The sequence below is a fragment of the Macrobrachium rosenbergii genome, chromosome 14 (genome assembly GCF_040412425.1).
Source record: "Macrobrachium rosenbergii isolate ZJJX-2024 chromosome 14, ASM4041242v1, whole genome shotgun sequence".
Lineage (NCBI taxonomy): Eukaryota > Metazoa > Arthropoda > Malacostraca > Decapoda > Palaemonidae > Macrobrachium > Macrobrachium rosenbergii.
In genome coordinates this window covers 16787803-16804245 of record NC_089754.1, presented here as the reverse complement: position 1 = coordinate 16804245, position 16443 = coordinate 16787803, and the positions used below count along the sequence as shown (strand labels likewise).

Genomic DNA, 16443 nt, shown 5'->3' with positions numbered 1-16443 from the left:
AGTTTCGGGATTTTTGAGGAAGCTGCTTTCGCTGAAAGAGGAGCGCAGTCAGGAGTCGACCACTACCCAGTGAAAGTGGCCAGAGCTCCCTTCAAAATCAGAATCTCCGGGGAAGGCGAGGTGGATCTGTCTCGGAGTTGTGGAAAGAACTTACCCTCAATGCCTGCCTGATTGGTAACAGAGCTACCTTGATCGTGCAGGGGTGGGGATAACATCCCTCACCGAGAACATATTAAGCGTCGCTTGTGGGGTGAGTTTAGTGTTCTCGGCCTCCTCTGTGAGTGTGCAACAGGGTGGATTGTGCCTGGTCCCTCGGAAAGATGACAGTCTCCTTCGGGACCTTATCCAATCTTATCCAGGCTTCCTCGGTAAGCCTGGCATAGCCTGGGTAGGGAGGCACTAGGTCAGGTGGGAAGAACTCCAGCTCCTCCAACCTGCGAGTACCCAGTCCCTCAATGGTGAGGGTATCTTCATGCTGAGGAGCATGAAGAGCCGAAGTAAGTTTCCCTTATCAAAGGGAGGAAGACCGGAAGCATCCGGAACAGCGTAAGACTGAGCCGCTGCTCCGGTGCGCATAAACCCAGAGAGCAAGCTCTCCTGGTTCTGCGTACCTTCTCTGCCAGAGATTTCACCGACTCACCAGAAGACTTCAGGCCTGAAGCCAACTGGGAGGAAGTGCAGCTAATTCTGGCCTCCTCCACTCTTCTCCCGAACTTCTTCTGAAGTTCCTTGAGCGCTACTCTGGGTCAAAGTCGGGACAAGGGGACTGTTACTTTGCCTGGATCTTGATCCCCTTTCCCGGGTGCGCAGTAAACGACACCGGGCTAGGGGGCCCGTGGCGACCGGAGCTCGAGGTGAGGCCTCTGGGGTCTGAAGGACTTTGATAAGGTCTTAGTTTTCACAGACTTTGCAGCAGGGACAGTAGACCTTGACCTGTCCTCAAGGTACGAGGATTTCTCAAATCCTCTGAAGGAAGCAGCAGTAGAGGAAGGAGAGCTAAAGAGAGGATCAGAACCGTCTGCCTCACTTACCCCCTTACCTGCAATCTGGTGGTCCGGGTCAACGCTCATCGGTTCGAGGTTGATGTTGATTGCCGCAACCTCCTCTGCTACCTCTCCGCAGATGGCTTCTTCTTCATGGGAGGGCTCCGTCATCTCACGGATCCCAGCGATCAAGGGGGCTTCCCCGACGCGACGTTCCTCCCGAAACCACCGACCCAGGTCTTGAGGGTCGACAGCGAAGAGTCGCGGGAGCTGCGGTCGGACTGAAAGAAGGAAAGTGCTTACTAACAGAAATCTCCAGCTGCCATATATAAATCAACAAGGCCACAAATCAGAATAACGATTAGTGAGGACATGTCAGCTGCGACTCATCCAACATAAACATGGCGTAGCACACCTCTGGCCGTCAGGGTGCCCAGGCGATCCAAGTTCCCTACTTGGACTGCGCGTCCAGTGTGACCGACACACTTCGTGTCCACAGGGCTGCTGAAGGACCGCCGTGCACCCATGCTCCTGACAACGTACCATCTGTAAGTGGACAGATGATACACGAGTATGCTAATTAAGGCATGCTGGAGTAGGGTCACCGGAGATGAGAACCTTAAAATAAAATGACTAACGGAGCATGCAAATGGTCCGGTCAGACCCCGCCGGAGTTAATTCCGGTATTAGGGGATGATATACAAAATCTGAAGTGAAAATGTTAGGACGCTTGAATTAATTCCAGTATTACTATTAAACCTTAACCTATGATCATCGTCATAAACAATATAACAGATTGCACATGAATACGCGGACACAGTCAGTAGAGGTATGGTAAAGAGACATAATCACCAGATAGTTAACAGTACTTGCCAAAAAACAATGGTTATGACACATTGGTTTATAAAACTCAGCTTTGATGCCAGGGGAATCGAGGTTACACACCATACTTATGTGGTGGCGGCGGGGAGGCGGGGTGGTACAGGTCAACCACACACCATACCCACGGGTGATTCATGAGAAAGGAGTAGCAGGAGACCCGACAAACTCGGCGGAGGTAAGATCTGGCCAAAGTCAAGATAGATTCCTAGGGTCTATAGTCGATGTTCTAGTTGTATCAAACAGGGAAAAAACAAGGACAATAACTGCTAGCAGAAGAGCGGACATACCGAGGCGGAGGCCGGTTGGGTGGATAACACTAACTGGACTGCAGACTAACTCTCGCGAGTGTCGGTCTTGAAACGGCGTCCCGGGCAGGGGAGAAAGCAGTCCCACGGCGTCTGATGCTGAGGAAAGAGGTAGAGAGTGTTCAAGTGGAGAGGAACCTACAGCGGCGGCCAGATGGGTGGGGGACACCCACTGGACGCCGATAGCAACCCCCCCCACGGGGTGTCGGTCATGGGAGAACGACTACCAAACACAGGGAGAATACTAGGTTACACTCCAAATGCTAAGGGGTTGCAAAGTGGTGGTAATCAATTAGCGGTGGCCAGGGAGTGTGGAAGCACCCCCTAGACACCGATAGAACTCCCCGTAGGATGCCGGTCAAAAGAGATCGGCGTCCCTTGCGCAGGGAGAACTAGGGAAAACCACCCAATGCAAAGGAAGGGCAAGGAATGGTTAGGCTAGCGACACGAAAGAGACTCAGAGCAACCCTCGACCCCAGGCTTGCTTCCCAATGACAATTTTTACGCGGGTAGGAAGACAAGCCAAGGGATGGAAGGGGAGGTGGGAGGGGGGGGGAGAGGGGGAGACACACAATGCCTGGTCGCCTCCCCCGACACTGACGGCTCGGACAGGAGTAGGCTACGAATGAGAAGACCCTCGCTATTCTAGCCTAACCTTATGAAGACAACAGTCCCGAGTTGGTAGGCCAAAATAGGAGAAATTGGGAAAATCATAGGCCTAATAACACCCATCCGAACCAGGCGATACAGTCAGGGGCCCAGAGCGTGGGCTCTCACCACCCCATATCTCACTCCAAGCCTCAAAATGACCTGGTCGGGGGTAGGGAGCAAGAGAACGTAAAGGAGCCTAACTTCCTAGGCTAATCTTCCGAAAACGATCAGCGGCCAGGAGGACTAGCCTAGGAGACTCCAACACAGGAACTATCTGACTAAAGTAACACTAAAAGTTAACCAAGCGATGTGTGAACATAACACAAATAATATATTCGTACAGAAACATAAAATAATAAAAGGACTCATGTAGAAGAGCGGGCCAAACCACTCGCGACATATGGAACGCGGGTGGTAGATAATGGCCGACCCTTACATTCAAGCGTAACAATATTAATCCAAAAATATAAATGTCATCCGTTATACGTATAAATTAGAAAATACTCATTTAGCATAACAGTACCATCTCAGAGAATATGCCGGTGTGCTGGAGTGGGTCCAAGAGAGCATGGATTATGATCAAAAAGGCGAGAGGAAACAGCCTCATAGCCTAAGATAGCGAGGACCCGTGCTCCAGGAAAGGAAGTAATTCGGGATAATAAACTCCGACAAAGGGTGAATATGAAAAATATGAAATAACACGCCGCCGCCGACATATTTATACAGCAAAGGACAGAATCATGCCAACTACTAAACAGCGAGGACTGAAGGCCCGTGTGGTCAGAGGAACAGGCGGCCGAGACCGGCGTATATTCAACCCCATGGGTATCAAATAAATGCCTCAAAACACCAAAAAAACTCAAGGGAGATGGTACTCAACTTAGATGAAATTCTGAGCGGAAGACATGCCGACGCACAGAAAAAGCAAAAAGAAACGCACACCGTTGAAAATCACAACAAGCTGGTTAGGTGCTAAAATGGAATGCCAATGGCGGCTGAGATGTTGGTGTCGGGAGCTGGTCACGGGCTGGCATGCGACTGTCGGCTGGGAGTTTGGGATTAACAAATCTCTACAGAGACCAGAGGCGTTAGTGAGTAGCAACCTCACCCTTTCTATATGCGACTCTTATAGGCTTTCGCGCTGAGTCAATAACCCCAGCGTGCATTTAAGCTTTCTCTGGTATGTTTTGCAATAAATTTACCTAGAAATATATGCTAGATAACGTGTTCCCGGGTGGCTCAGGTCAAAGCCCAGAAAATAAAGATGTGATACTCCAAAGAATAGGGTACCATAATACCATGTTTTGTTAAAAAAAATTCTAATAAAAATTTTTTTCCGGACTGTATTCTTTATATTTTTCATATGTATAAGCCTTCCCCTACAGTTACAGTATCAAATATATCTATTTTGTATTATGTCTTGATGTTACTCATGCTATAAAGTTGATGGAAACAATATTAAACACATATTTTGATTTTTTATTACTTTTTTCCATAAATGCCCCATGGAAATTATGATAATGCAATCAAAACTCACTGAAACATATGTGAGTAAGTAAAGCAATGAATGAGGTCCAACATATCCAGAGGCGACTTGTGTAGCTTTAATAACTTCAGAGTTATGAGTGAAAGAGTACCTAACGGACAGGGGAGCATACACATTGGACACGGCCTTATAATACTGTAGGTACACAACAAAAATACTGACCATTTTTTCAGCATGGTATTGTGATATTTATAATTTCTTTACATCACATGAAACTACATCCATTTCTTCATAACCAGAACAAATATCACATTCTCCATGTTATTTGTGGGGCAGGCACAGTCTGTAGAATGAAAAAAAAACCATGATTTTTTGCGTACCTATTAGTACACGTGCCCCCTATACTGGCAGTCCCCAGGTTATGACGGGTCCGGCTTACGACGCTTTTCAGATATATTCATCAGAAATTATTTCCCGGTTTACGACGCATGTTCCAGGGTTACGATCATTAAATGTGCTGATCAAACAAAATGTGGCTCCAAATGGCAGAATAATCAAAATTTCGATTTTGAAAATTTTTCGGTTTACGACGATTTTTGGCTTACAACGCGGCATAAAAATGGAACCCCCATTGTAAACTGGGGCCTGCCTGTACCAAAGGTTTCAACCAGTGATATAGGATAGCCTAAGCTCTAGGAGCCTGTGAAATGTTTCAAACATCATTGGACATGTCTTTAGTGAAAAAGAAACACGAGTCTCATGCATACAGCAGTAGAAAAGACAGGAACGAGAAATAATCCCAAGAGCACAGCTGCCTGTCATTTTTATGGAAGAGGACCTCAAACATCACTGGACATGTCTTTAGTGAAAAAGAAACATGAGTCTCATGCATACAGCAGTGGAAAAGACAGGAACGAGAAATAATCCCAAGAGCACAGCTGCCTGTCATTTTTATGGAAGAGGACCCACCTTTCCAAATAATAAAATCTCTCCTTCATTCACCTTTCTCACCAACTATGCATCACCTCTCCAAATTACAGGTAAAGTGAAATCAAATTTGCATTTATCTCACCTATTTGGTCATGCTATTTTTTGTAAAATTTCTTCATGCTAGACTTACTATATTGTACTGAATGGATTGAATTGAATTGAACTGAATATAGAATTTAGGCCAAAGGCCAAGCACTGGGACCTATGAGGTCATTCAGTGCTGAAATGGAAATTGACAGTAAGAGGTTTGAAAGGTGTAGCAGGAGGAAAACCTCGCAGTTGCACTATGAATCAATAGTTAGGAGAGGGTGGAAAGTAAGATGGAAGAAAGAGATTATGAGAGGAGTACAGTACAAGACATGAAAGGGGTTGCAGCTACAGGCTGAAGGCATACTGCAAAGAACCTTAAGCAATGCCTACAGTGCATTGCATGAGGTGTACTGGCGGCACTACCCCCTACAGGGTACTAAATTTAGTTGAAAGGCATTTTACTTCTTGTTATTTTGGAGGTCTTGAATCAATTAAACCAATTCCTATTATTTCTTACAAGAAAATTGCAAAGTTAAATGACAGCCTTCTTGAACGGATTAAAACCTTCAACTGAGGTGTGACTGTGTAAATGAATCTGAGTGGAAATGTGTTGCAAGAGAATTAAAAACTTTTAAATGCTATCCTTCCCCACACCTACACCAAGATCTTTTTTACCAACAGATTCACTATTCAAGTAGTGCTGAGCCATAAAGACAACCTACCATCAGATTTTTGTTTATGAAACCACCTATATTTATCTATACAGTATTGGCTAGTTTAAATAGTCTGTCAGAAGATCTTTTGGACATAAAGGCATTAGTCTTTGCACTGGGTGCTTACTGGCTGAGCAAACCAAATTGCCAATTTTACAGCATGAGAGGAATGTACAACATGTAGAAGAATAAAAAAAACTCTGTGTTCTTGGTACTTTCAAAAGGATCCTTACCGAGTGTACACTGCTCAAGGTTTGGATTTACCTCTCTAATTTTATATATTATATATTGTAAATAACTTTACCAATATTCTTTATTATGAACTCTCTTGCTCCTTTCTGCAAGCCAATAATGATTACATTCTTTTAACTGTGAAAGTTGTAATGTGTTTTTTAGGCCTGAGAATATTATGAATCACAACAAAATGTGCTGCTAATGAAATGTCATGTTCCTTAACCAGTACTATCTTTGTCCTCTTAAGAATTAGATTTCCAAAACATCTGTCTTCTACTGTATTTTCACTGTAATTCTAGTCCATTTGAAGTTTTATCCTGTTGCTTCACTTAAGTCCAGTCACTGGAATCCCATTAAGCAATCAACACCTCAACCCTGGTTGTCAAGTGTCTTAGCCTTGTGTCACAAAATGACTGACAAACCTTTAAATCAGTCTTCAAACATCAATGAGTAATCTAACAACCTAACTGCAGTTTATCACAACTACATGGTAGGCCTATTGCTCAGATCTTTTTTATGTACCATTAATGTACATGCAAACATAATACAGTACTAACATCAATAAATTAAGGTAAGCAATAAATATATTTTTCACAATAAAATAAATTTTTGAACATACTTACCTGGTAGTTATATATATAGCTTAGTCTAATGGCGATCACGGCAGAATTTCAAACTTCGCGGCAATCGCGATCGGTAGTCAATTGAACCACCTGTGCGCCTCTACCCAGGTACCTGGAACCATTCCAACTATTCCTCAGATCTTCCATGCCCCTAGTCTCTAGAGGGGAGGAGGGTAGAATTGTTATATATATTCTAAAGTGGCTATGTTCAAAAATTTATTTTATTATGAAAATATCATTTTTAAACATCTAACTTACCTGGTAGTTATCTATATATAACTGGTCTTACCCAACTTTGGTGGAGGGTCGAGACAGCCAACATCGTTGGAATTTGTAGAGGTTAATAAACCAGCAGGTCCTTACCTGGATTAAGGAAGCTGACTTTAATGAACTCCCTCATTTGTCTGCTTTCCTTAAGAGAGTCCAGCGATCCACTCAGGGCTGAAGACCTCCTAGGAGCTGCCAACCGGTGTACCAACCTCTATGTGACAGACAACCTATAGCACACCCTTGTTCGAGTAGCCACCAAGAACCATGATCATTGACAAAATTGATGATTGTGGAAGAATGCATTCAATCTTCTAAACAACCACAAAATTTCAACCATTCCAATGTAAGAACAAAGAGTGATATTTATGGTGGATTAAGGAAAAGCTGAGTTCAATGAACTCCCGCCTCATTATATCTGTATTCCTTAAGAGAGGTCAGCGATCCGCTCAGGGGGCTGAAGACCTCTAGGAGCTGCCAACGATTATGCCAACCTCTATACTTGACAGACAACCTATAATACCCTTGTTCCGGGCGTCACCAAGGAACAAAATGATCATCTGACTAAAATCAATGATTGTGGAAGACTGCGTTCAATCTTCACAAACAACCATCAAATTTCAACCATTCCAAGGCAGAACAAAGGAGTATTGTACATAAGTTGGATTAAGAAGCTGACTTCAATGAACTCCCCTCTCATTATGTCTGCATTCCTTAAAAAGTCCAGCGATCCACCAGGGATGAGAAAATCTCTAGGGAGCTGTCAACGGTGTATAACACTCTATGTGACTAGACCTCCTCTCAATACCCTTGTTCGGAGCTCCTACCAAGGAACTTTCATCCCAATGATTACTTGGAAGATAGAGTCAGTCTTCTACAAACAACCATAAAATTCTCAATTCAAGGTAAGAAAAAGGGTATTGGTTTATGGGATTGTAGGGGTATTCCCCTCTCCCATTACTGAATTGGGATGCTATATAAGCCGGGCTGGCGGCCTTGATATGTATAATGTCTTGACTTGTTTTAGATAGTGAGAGGCAAATACTTAACTTGCTTCTCAGAAGGTCGTGTCCAAGATACTCTGCAGGGACCTGTTCTGTTGAGCTACAGGGTTGCTACTGCCTGACCTGCGTGCGTCTTTGCTTTCAGAATCTTGTAGTCTATCTCTCTACATTCCATATTTGCTTCTTTTTATCAACTGTCTGATAAGATAAAACAGAGCATTCTTTGACATCTATACAAGAGAGCTTTTGACTGAACACCAGCCCTTCTGAATTCCTTCCTAAGTCCTTTGTCCTATCCAGGTAGAGCCTTAGAGCCTTACCGAGAATAGGACTCTCTCTCTCTCCTCCTGTTATGTCCGTTGGGGTTCAGAATCTCGAGCTTGTTCTGGGCTAGGAGTTGTGGCCAGTATTCATTTTTGCAAGGAAGCCTAGTTGCAGTGAGCAGATTGCCTTGCCTTGTATAAAAATCTATATTCTTGCTGAGAGCATGTATCTCACTAACTCTTTTGCTAAATGACTGACCAAGAAAAGAGTTTTCTGATAGTCCTTTAGATGTCCTCTGCAAGGGATCGAACCTACTCCCCATGAGGAACCTCAGGACCACGTCTAGGTTCCATGCTGGTGAGTTCTCTATATACAAATTTGGGTTACAGAAATATTGGAAGAGGACACATGGTTGTCCTTGCACCATCCTCTAAATACCTCACTTGGATTGGTATACCTTAATGGTGGATAACTATGGTTGCATTAAGCGCCAGCTGCCTCCTTGAAAAATTTCTGTCTTGTGAGTTTCCGATAGTCGAAAGCAGTTACTAGTAGCGCTTGTAGGTTTTGGTAATATCTTTCCAAGTGGGAGGTTGTTGAGTAGATCTGCTCTCGCAAGGAGTGAAGCTGCACAGGATAATCCACCATCAATCAGTACTTCTGGGAACAATCTCTTGTCGTTTAGTAGGGGCCACAGAGTCATTCCGGTCTCTCATGTGACACAAATTTTTCAGTACCCTGTGTATTATCTTGAAATAGGAAATGCATACACGTCCAAGTTGGACCAGTCCACCAGGAAACAGCGTCTGTATATAGCCGGGATCTGGTACTGGAGAGCAGTAAGTATCCAACCTCTTCGTTTGCGCTGTAGTGAAAGATCTATGCAGAGATCCCAAAGTCCTGATAGCGTTCATTCTTTTGAGAGGACTTTATTTCCTGCTCCAGAATGTCCGCCCTCATTTTTCTCCTTGGATAAAATTAGGTTACTAGTTTTACATTCTCCTCCTTTGCCCAAAAGAGAGATTCTCTTGTTAATAAGTAGAGACCTGGGTGATGCCCCCTTGTTTGCTGGTGTAGGCCAACGCTGCCACGTGTTGTCGGTGTTGACCTGCACCTCTTCCCTGTGTTGAACTCCCTGAGGAGCTAGAAGGATTGCAGTTAGTTCCTTCTAATTGATGTTTAACTCCTCCTGCTCTCTGGTCCAGGGCCGAGACTATTTCCTAGTGTTGCTCCCCATACTGAGTCCGGCCAGCGTTCGGATAACAACACTAGGTCTGAGTTCCTCTAATATAGAGAAAGGACCTCCTGGGCTTGGCCGGGGCGTTCCACCACTACAAATCGGTCTTATTGGTTCCGAAATGGGGATACGCGGTCTCCAGTTCTATTTCCTTGTCCCAGTTCCGATTTAGATGAAACTGCTAACAGGCATAGAATTAACCTCTCCGAGAGACAAACCGTTCCAGCGAGAAAGAAGGGTTCAACAGACTCATCCATTCCTTTTGCCAAACATGACTGTCTCTTTATAAAGTTCTGAAATTTTCTTGAGGCTTGTCCTGTCTATGCAATAAGCGGAAAAGCCGAAAATCCTGACTCTGAATCTTCATCCTAAGGCACTTAGAACCTCTTGGGATGGGATCGGCTGAAATTTCTATCTGTTTATCAGTAGACCTAATTCTTTGTTAGGCGCTTGATGCCAGTGCATCTTGCGTCCTGAGCTAACTCCACGTCTTGGCTTCCAATATCTTGAAGCCTGACGTCACGGCGTCCAATGCCTTGCAGCGTCTTGGAGTTCGTGGCGCTTGTCATCATGGTGTTTCCTCCTAGATGCTTAGCGCCACTGCATCAGCGTCTGAAGTTTCATTCTCTGTGTTCAGCGTCTTAAACTTCTGGGCGTCTAGAAGCTTCTGATTGGGCCGTCTATTATCCTTCTTCTGTTTGCCTGGTTGTCAACGCGGCCGAGAAGACAAAGTCTGCTGCATATTTATAGTAAAGCTATATGCGGGGCTTCCTGCTGTTGAGGACAGTACAGAAGCCTCCCGCGCTACAACCAATTATTTCCTTCTCATCGTCAATAATGGACCGTGGAGGTTCATGAGCCAGTACCAATCCGAGAGGAAGAGGGAGGATGTGCGAGAAGGCGGCTGCAGTGTCCATACGCTCTTGCAGCCCGGTATCCTGACTGGATAGAACTGTCTCGTTGTTCTTAGTAGGAGAGCTACCCTTGGGGCTGGAAGAGAGGAGGAAAGGGGCCTCCCGGAGCTGCTGCTGTGGCTACAATCTGTAGTCTATGAAGTGTTATCATGACGTCCCTCAATATTGGGTAACTTGCTCTTGAGAGGTCTGGCTCCCAGACAGAGCGTCCAACCTTGTCTGTTTAGGCCGAGAAAGAGAGGGGTGAAACTATAAAACCTTTCCCGATGGGCCGAACTTCCAGAAAATTCTTGGAGATCGGGAGCATGGGGACGATGAAAATCGCATCCTGGAGGTCAGTGAGGCCATCCAGTCATGCTGTCTGACGCTGCTAGAACGTTTTTGTCGTTTCTATGGCACGACCTTTGTTTTATTGCACAAAAAAGTTGAGTGCAATCCGTCTAACACCAGGTCTCTAACCCCCAAGCATTTGGGGATCAGGAATAACGAATGTAGATCCTGGGGAATTCGGATCCTGAACTCTCCTGTCTGGTCTTGTTGCTGTAGAACCTTTGCCTTGGTTCTGTCGTTGCATTTGGCAGAAAGGTCAGGTAATCTTGTTACTAGAGGGCCTACTCAGGCTGGACAGTCCGGCTCTACCGCAGTCTGCAGGAGAAGAAAGGCAGGTCCTCCTTCTTCCTGTGTAAGAGCCTCTTCGTTGTCATTCATCTACGCCTAGGAACCTCTGTGGGAGGGCGACCAGAAAAGCTGAGATACCTGAAACACGGAACCTCAGCCTTACTCTTTCGCGATGAAAGTGTTGTGGTGGATTTTTTCTTGCTGTTTTGAATCTTAAATCTTACGTGGTTTTCTGGGCCAAAGATGAAAAGATCTCTCTGCCTTGAAGAGGTGAGAGGAAAAAGGAGTATAAATCAATTCTGATTTTGATTGGAAGTGACCCCATTAGCCAGGAAAAGAGCAAAGATGGGCCCTTTTCTTTAGAGTCACGAAAGGTGCAGTTGATTACGTTGGAACTATCTCGAGTCCTTTATCCGCCTGCGACATCAGATATATGAGTTCTTCGGTGTCAGTATACGTGTTGAATAATTCCATCTTCATACTAAATCTCCAAATTCTTTTGAGGGGTGGTCCAATTCTGATGTCGACCAACAACCCAGTTTCTATGGCCACTCTGACGAGAAAAAGAGTCAACAAGGTCGAGAAGAGTTCCTGGGAAGGGGCAGGTATTGCAGGCGACGATTCTCCAGTTTGATACTAAGCAGCTAGACCTTGAGCTAGTTTGGTTGGAGGAAAAACAAAGGCTGTCTTTCATTGTTCTCCTTAAAGTATCATTCTTGACGTACTACCCTCTTAGAGCGCCTTCACAGAGTAAATTCTGAAGGCGAAACGAGAGCGATCAGGATAAATTTCTCTGGGAAAAATTTCAAAATAGCTTCATAAGCCTTTTTCAAGTCTGATAAAGCTGATGTTGCTTTATATTGTCTTCGTTAGAAATCTCTGCAATAGGATTCACAGGAGAATGCGAGATATTATCATTCTCTTCTTCCGATTTTCTGAAAGCGGAGTAGCGGCGTCTTTCAAACGCATCTTGGCGCCTGGCGTCCTGGCGTCCAGTCTCTTGACGCCTGGCGTATTTGGCGTCCATTTTATCAAAGAAAGCTTAATGTCTTGGCGATCCAGCTTCCGCCAGCGCCTGGCGATCTGTCGCTCTGACTCATGACGTCCAGGCGTCCAGCTTCTCGTCTGGCATCCTGGCGTCCAGCCGGCCGCTCGGCGTCCTGGCGTCCAACTTCGGCCTTCGGCGTCACCGTCCACATCTTCTAACTTCGCTGTCCGTCAACTGAGTTGCCGAGAACTGGCAGCCTGAGCATCGGTCAAAAGCTTCCTCCGGTGACGATAACAACCAATGAGCAAACATTCTTCTGCCGCCTTTCCTGGCGAGGGTGGCGTCCCCTGAGAAACGTCAACAAGTGCGCTTCGAGAGACTGACTGCTCAGTAGCTAAAACCTCTTGCCTCCTTGAGTGTATTCGACTTTCCTTCTCACAGGGAGTTGGTGAGCTTGGAAGAGGGTCTAGGACTAGAGCACAACAGGACCCAGCGTGCACCTCCACTGCACTTGCACTAACAACATAACACTTGTATTTTTAGATCTCTTATTACTCCGATCACATATTATCCCTGTCTTCAGAGGGATTTTACCTGTTAGACCCAGGGTCTGAATGGCAGCCAATAAATCATTAAATGTGGGTCCTTACCTGTTTCAGTAGGGGTTCAGGAAGCTACCACTACGGAGAAAGATATAGGATAGTTATCAAGGGAAAAGAATTAACTATTCCCTGGTTATATCAAAGAAGAGTGAGAAAACATTACTCTTGGCTCTTCTATTGGGTCTTTCATTCCATTTCTTCCAGACATACTAAATGATGAGATCCAGGAGACTTTAGCAAGCACTTGCATCCCACACACATTTCACTACGATGAAGTCAGATATGTTATAGAAAATCCAAGCGAACAACGAAAAGCCAAGCCAAAGTCACTGCAAAATAAGTTACAAAAAACACAGGCTCTGACGAAATTCCATCGATGTTACCGACACAGCGGCTTAGGGGAAGATCTGAGGAATAGTTGGAATGATTCCAGGTATTGCACCTGGGTAGAGGGCGCACAGGTGGTTCACCTGACTGTCGATTACGCGAGTTTTTGAAGTGCCGTGGCGTCCAGGGACTTAGCTATACATATAACTGCAGGTAGGTGGTGTTTAAAAATAAAGGTAGATTGGGGAGGTCAAGGTAAGACCCATCCCCTTTAATCTGGTTAGGAAGCATACTTGTAGCTTACTTTACTCTATAATGTATGGTGCTCTAGATTAGGTCACGTCAGGCTTCATAATCAATGTCAAAGCTGTCAATCTTAAACAAAACTAAAATAATTTTAAAGACAATACTGCATGAAGATATAAAGGTTGAAGTTTTATTCTGGACTACCATTATTTCACTGGATGTAAATATGACAGAAAGGAGAGTATTTCTTAAAATCTAGTAATAGTGAAAAATCAAAGAAAAAATTTTTGTCTCATTAAAAAGGTGTTTTTCCATATTTTGAAGACAGTTGAAATTATGAGACATTTTACAGTTTTTTATGCTCTAGAATGTATTTCTAGCATGCAAAATCAGCATGTCCATAACAACTGGCTTTGCTTTTGTTTGCTTTCCATCAACCAACCAATTTTGCCTCTCCATACATCATCATCATTGGTAAAAAGATTATTATATTTTCTGGTTTGAAAGAAGATGGTAATTCACATAATCCTAATCCACCCTCATGAGTTTCTTATACTGTTGCCAAATTTTTTTACAATTTAAGATTAGACCTACTATAGACTGCCCAACACTCTAATCTCTAATATCACTAGGGTGTGGCTAGATATAAAAAGCACTGTGCCCTGAATCTTAGCCATCTTAATCTTTCCATTTAACAATCACTTCTTTATGGTTTTGCCCGAGACCTGTCATTTACTGTAGCCACCACTTTGGCTTTCCATACTGTTATATGACACTGGCAGCATTAGCGTAATAGTTCTCTCTAAGTAGGTGGCTAGTTTAAGACTGAGCTAGTAAAGTGACCGCTGACCTTCTAAATGCCCTATGCCACCACCTGTCACAGAATCTTAGGTTAGGCAGTGCAGGTAAAAAATTATGCCACATCTCTGCATGAAAAAGTTTAGGAGTCCAATTAAAATATCTAACGTCAAAATGTGCTTTAGTCCTAATTTTTCCTAATTTTAAAGCCATGGCTATACTTTTGAAAACTTTCACCTGAGTAGGCTCTTCTAAGCCCATACTTGTAACTTAACAATGAGACATTTGACACAATATAGTGTTATTTAGCTCAAACTATAGTTCACAGGAAAAATGACCTACAGTACTTGTATCCACTTTGGATGTGTGCAGACTCAGAAAACGACCACCCTACTTGGGGTAAGAGATTTTAATTATTGAACAGGGTATGGTATATGATGGTTTTCATGTTTTGATCACTTTCACAGGAAAATATCTAATTTGAATGTGTTTAAGTTTTGCAATTGACTAACCTTTAAATCTGTGATTTCAAGTGAGTATACTACAGTTTAACAATAATTTCTTATATGGTATGGCCATACCTATCTCCATGGGACATGGGTTGGTTTACCTATCAAAACTCCCAAAAGAGAAAGTCGGGTTAGTCTATGTTTGAGAAACGTACCACTGTACAGTACTTGGCTCTTCAATTTACAGTATTCTGGACACAGTTACGGGGTTCAGATGGGCTTCACCCATTGGTCAGATAGGGACCCACACCCGAAGTTTGGTTAACATGCATCACTATAACTGTCCTAGCTGTATTTCCATTTTTGGGTATTTGCTACTGTTGGCGTGCAGGAGTTATGTATTTTTCAACTGATTATATTGTGATGTGCGCATTCCAAGCTTTTTGACTAACGCTTTGCACATTTTGAATTTCCCCCCCTACCTCTGCACCCAAAAAATACTAGTTTTACTCACTGGCATTCTCTAGAACTGTTGGATACAGGGAAGGGGTGATGTTTAACTAACATTGTTGGGCAGTTTTATGAGTTTTCTCGCTAACTTTATGCAAACACATTTAAACCAATATCAATACTTTATAAGCTTACGCGAAAAGCACTACACAAAACTTTGTGCAGACCTGTTCCATAAAACTACCTAATGCTCAATTATAACCTAAACTGTCAAGGAATTATAGGCTTTTTAACAATCATTACAGGCATTTGTATAAACTGCTGAGTGAGGTTAAGGCATAGCAGGTTAGGTTAGGTTAGATTTGATCAAGGTAAGTCTGGTTTGGTCATATTCCCTCTGAAATGAGTACTACTGTAGCCCTGACCCCTCACTGCATTCGCTGCCGTTACTTATTATAGTCTTAAAAGATACTTCTACCCACTCTCCAACAGACATACGGTACCAGAAAAGGTTAGATACTAAATAGGTTACGCTAGATTGGTTATTTTCAGGTGTAGCCCACCATATATCTACAAGGCAAAAAAGATGGCTTATTTCTGGTGTGTTCTAATGCTTTCAACATATTCAGATTTTACCCAACATTGAACAAAATATAAACCATTCATAAAATTTTGGCCAAAATTGACCTGGGGCCTGCCTGGCGTCAAAACGTCAAATTTGTGTATTTCAAATCAAACACTGCTCTTATGTTGATATTTACCTTAATCACATGTTCCAATGACAGCACTATTTTCCAAATGTTTCTTAGTCAAACTAGCACAGCAAAAGGATCCACATAATTATGGAATATCTCTACAGACTTCTGGGAAAATAAAACAGACGGGAAATTATAAGGGAGACGTGAAGAGATTGTTTTGTTTGTGGCCCAAAAACAGAAGTGATAGGAATATCTAGATATGTGACCACCTTTTACAATTTAGAGAACCGAGCATGAATTTGTTATTATTGTACTAGGGATATGTAGAACTTGCTAAACGGACAGGTCACAAGTTATCGAAAGCTTCACTACAATTCTTACTACAAACAGTTATACCAAATATTACAGTTAACACAATCTATAACAGCAATTCCCCTTGGTGCTTAAATGTTAACTGAATAAATAGCAGAATTATTTCACTATCCAACATATCTTATGTAAACATAGGCACAAATATATAAAATGTGTATACACACACACACTAAATATATATATATATATATATATATATACCTGTACATATATATATATATAATATATATATGTCATATATTATTATGTGTATATATATATATATAATATATATATATATATATATATATATATATATATATATATATATAT

At 43.1% G+C, this 16443-nt stretch overlaps 1 protein-coding gene across 4 annotated transcripts in view; it reads right to left on the bottom strand.

The window, feature by feature from the left end:
* LOC136845735 (zinc finger protein 436-like) overlaps positions 1–16443 on the bottom strand; it is a 78708-nt gene that overhangs the window by 46425 nt on the left and 15840 nt on the right. The window contains exon 1 of one of the 4 annotated variants that reach the window (XR_010855232.1): positions 15823–16001. The exons of 1 other annotated variant lie outside the window; for it this stretch is intronic. The gene's annotated coding sequence lies outside the window, so the exon portion shown is untranslated. Of the gene's footprint in view, positions 1–15822; positions 16011–16443 lie in introns of those variants that run through there. 2 more of the 4 variants (XR_010855233.1, XM_067115955.1) reach the window with 2 other exon arrangements.